Source organism: Zea mays, chromosome 1 (assembly GCF_902167145.1).
Source record: "Zea mays cultivar B73 chromosome 1, Zm-B73-REFERENCE-NAM-5.0, whole genome shotgun sequence".
In the NCBI taxonomy this organism is placed as follows: Eukaryota; Viridiplantae; Streptophyta; class Magnoliopsida; order Poales; family Poaceae; genus Zea; species Zea mays.
Window position 1 is genome coordinate 185052755 of NC_050096.1, and position 4338 is coordinate 185057092.

General features: G+C 37.7%; 1 long non-coding RNA gene across 3 annotated transcripts; it reads left to right on the forward strand.

Annotated features, from left to right (window-relative positions):
* Positions 1-4057, forward strand: LOC103641111 (uncharacterized). Of its 3 annotated transcripts, XR_002266273.1 has the most exons (5): positions 1-325; positions 779-1336; positions 1660-1676; positions 1800-1846; positions 3828-4057. It is a non-coding gene; the product is annotated as an uncharacterized lncRNA (long non-coding RNA). The 3 variants fall into 3 exon arrangements; XR_002266272.1 differs by lacking the exon at positions 1-325 and having other exon boundaries at positions 334-1336; XR_002266274.2 differs by lacking the exon at positions 1660-1676 and having other exon boundaries at positions 1-1336.
* Positions 4058-4338: the final 281 nt, after the last annotated feature.

Consider the following 4338-nt stretch of genomic DNA (forward strand, 5'->3'; position numbering starts at 1 on the left):
GGTCAGCGGGCGTAGCTCATCTATGTAGTAGCCATCGAAAGCATCTGTTTTGTCTCCATGCCGTTGGAGACTTCCGGATAGTAAGCGAAGGGACCAGGACCGCATGCCTCTGCTTGCCGCTGAGTCCCCCACGCCACCGCACCCACGCCGAGCAATCCATGCCCATCCCGGCCTCTTCTTGATTTTCATCCCTACCCGCCTCTGGCTCGCTCTTCTCAATTCCTGCCGCATGTCCATCGTGTCGTCGTTGCGCGGGCGCAGGGCCAAGCGCCGCCAAAAGGCATCAATAGAGAATAAGGCGACCGTGGGCGCAAGGGGTAAGCAGGTATGACATCCACGCTCATCCTTTCTTTTTTTTCTTAGTTTGCTGCTATTGTTCTACTAGATCCGGATATGATTATGTCTTTGAATTATCACCATCCGCTTGCATCCCCCGTATTTTGATTCATGTTCATTGGACCGACCTGCGATCTATTTTTTTCCTCTTTATTTCTTAGTTTGCTGCTATTGTTCTGTTATATTAGGATATGATTAGGTGTTGGAATAACCAGCATATACACATGCAACCCCTCGCAGTTCAGTTCGTGTTCGTTTGATGAGCCTCAGCTACCTGTTGCTTGGACTTCATTGTTCAGATTGCACAAATCAGCACCTAACCCGCTAATGTTCAGTTACATTTAGGCGTATTTTAAGCTCGAGACTTTGAAGCAAGACCTTAAATTTGAGTCTGAAAATTCTCAAACTAATCTAGCTTCAACTAATCTGCATTCCTAACTAGAAGCTCCCTCCGACCCTAGACGAGGGGAAGCAAGCTACATAAAGAACAGATCCGACCTTCAAGTGTTTATTTCAACCTCAATCAGGCCTTGAAATTTGAATACGTAAGGATCTTCTGCTAAACCATTTTACTGCTAGCAAGACCACAAATTGTGAATTTCATTCAGAACAGGTATGTTTTTCCAAGAAAACAAAATTGTTACCTATCTATTTCTATAGTCATGAGATAATAACTTTGGATACCATTAATCAGGACAATATTGGTTATATTTGCATAAACATCATGCATATTATCTTCCATGTATAGCTCGACATGATGTCCCTTCATACATACTTATGTACCAATGCATCATTCTTCTAGCTTCAACTAATCTGTATTCCTAACTAGAAGCTCCCTCCGACCCTAGACGAGGGGAAGCAAGCTACATAAGGAATAGATCCGGCCTTCAAGTGTTTATTTCAACTTCAATCAGGCCTTGAAATTTGAACGTGTAAGGATCTGCTGCTAAACCATTTTACTGCTAGCAAGACCACAAATTGTGAATGTCATTTAGAACAGGTATGTTTTTCCAAGAAAACAAAATTGTTACCTATCTATTTCCATAGTCACGAGATAATAGCTTTGGATACCATTAATCAGGACGATATTGGTTATATTCGCATAAACATCATGCACATTATCTTCCATGTATAGCTCGACATGATGTCCCTTCATACGTACTTATGTATCAATGCATCGTTGTACACCAATGCATCATTCTTTTACTATTATTTACATTCTTAATCAGCTTACGTACCACAAAATCTCATTTGTTCTCTACTCCATTTGTGCATGTTCACATTCCAATTTGAATCTTCGACAACTTATTTCAATAATTTCAGACTTTCATTCAGAACAAGTATGTTTTTCAAGTAAACAAAATTGTTACCTATCGTCGTAAACCTCTATGTTATAAATCTCATTTGTTGTTTGCTGTTTTTTCGCATCATCACCTAATGACCTACTATTTTGGAATCGAAAGAAGGTGCATTGTGCATTCTAACAGTTTGCAACTTTCATTCAGAACAGGTATGGTTTTACCTCTATTTTTGGACATGTATATGTTCACGCAACGCCTTCAAACACATTGTTGTTAGCTCTTGATGCATGGTGGTTTAATGCTATTTAGTATGTATTGTAATCTCAGTTCACTCTACAATTGATATAAGTTGTTTGAAAACGTCCTACGTACTTATTTGCCCTTAATATGCTTAAATTTGCTTTCATACTTACATACTTATGTGACCAAAAAACGATTACTCCATGCATGTACACATGTTCATGACATAATACAAGATTATACATGCTTATTATAATAAAAAAGCTTACAACACAGCTGAACATGCATGCATGGGCGCGCACCAAACACTAGTTCTTTACAATACCACTCGACATGTGTTTTATCTAATGACTTTAAACTGGGATTTAGAAACCTTTTAGATAACAATTATCTAATGACTCTTTAAACTGGGATTTAGAAACCTTTTAGATAACAATTGGACATGCTCTTAGGTTGTTTTTTTAACTATGCTAATTTGATATAAATTTATTATTTTCATACCTTAAATCATTTAAAGTGCATAACTTATACACGAGTGCGAAATCAATGTCAAACAAGTGATTTTATGGTGTGATTGATGAGTAAAAGAGACCATTGGGAGTATGAAACAACTTTCCAAGTTTGGGACTAAATATGAATATTTAAGAAGTTACTATTTTTAGCGACCTCATTTAAGAAACTGCTGAAGCATGAATTTTGGTTACTAACACTCTAAAATAAATTTATGGAGTTTTTGGAACTAGTGGAGATGCTCTAAGGCTGTTTGGTTCTCTAACTAAATTTTATTTCATGTCACATCATATATTAAAAGTCTAATTATAAGTAGTAAATATAGTTTAATTATAAAATTAATTACATTGATGAAGACTAATGATAAGAAAATTTTATTATGCCTAATAAATCAATAATTAGCAAATAGTAACATGTGTGCGAATCACATACTGATTGAGCTTAGTAGATTCATCTTCTTGTTTAATTCTTATCTGGATAATTAGTTTTATAATAACTATATTATATTTAATATTATATTGTATTTAATATTTCTAACTAACATTTAAATATATGATGTGATGGGACTAAAATTTAGTCTAAAAACCAAACATCCCCTAGATTACTCTTCTCTAATCTAACAAACAAAATAGGGGGAAAGAGGGGGAAGGGAGCAATTTTAGGCCTCATGGCTAACTGCGCCACAACATACCTAAGATTACTAGGCCAAATTAATGGTGTGCTTGGTTTGTGGAGTCACCCAATGCTTCATGAGGTGATGCATCATAAGTTCATTCCATCAATTTTGGTGGAATCAACCCACTCCTCATGTATATACTAATTATTAGCTTATAAGGAATGAGGTGGTGATGGATCAACTCATTCTATTCAACAAACCAAATAAAAATGTGAGGAGTGAGAAGAAGATAGATCACTTCATTCCTCAAACCAAACACACCCTAAAAAACTAACTTAAACAGAAAAAGTTACGCAGCCTGTGACTAGGATGGGGGCGGGGCTGGAGACCAGCTCCCCCCTTCCGTGAAACCCATTTCTCATCCCACTTTGTTTAGCTTAACAAGGACAAACTCATCTCTATTCCTGTTCCCGTGATCCCTATTTCTTATTTGAGGCTTCGTGGGGAATACTTTAGCATTAGCACAAAAATCATACCTGTCGAGTGGTGATGTCGGCAGATGGCTAAACCTGGAGGTCGTGGGGGACCTGGACTTAAGGGCTATTGGTTAGGGGGCTAGGGGCAGGGCCATGAGGGACGACTAGGGGGGCTAGGTGTCACACTCGGTTTTAAAAGGCAAACCGAATGTGAACCATGTACGTGCTAGGATCAAAACCCACGTACACAACGATTACATAAATGAATATTATTGGGGGCCTTCCTCCTCCGAAGGTCCTAAAAAAGTAACTAACCATATGTCTCCAGCATGACATAGATTATTGCAGGAGGCTTCAGCTTCGGAATAGAGATATTCTTCTGTGACAAGAGTAGAGGTGTAACTTGAAGGTGACAAAAATGGGCGACGAAGCTATAATCAAGGGACTTTGGCTCAGGTTGATGACGAAGACCAAATACAACAGTGACCAAAAAAGGATAAAGACTATTTAGTCCTTAATGTTTCGTATTATAATTGAAGACGGATGACAAGGACATAAATGTACTTTTACTCGGGCTACATCTCGTGCCTATAAATACTTGAACAGTAGCACCGTACTGTTCACGCTGGATTGTAATCGCTCTCCCGCATCTTCACCTTCGAGCAAGCCGAAGGTATCATTGTAATGTGAAATCTGTTAATATTCATACATGTTTTCTGGGATGAAAATATAGATAAATCAATGATATACAATTATTGTCTACATCCTTTTGCATTCTTATTCATACAATAAATGATAAAGGTATGTCCTTCTCGACCTTCGTCTGATTAGTATTATACCCATGAGGAGATAATACTTT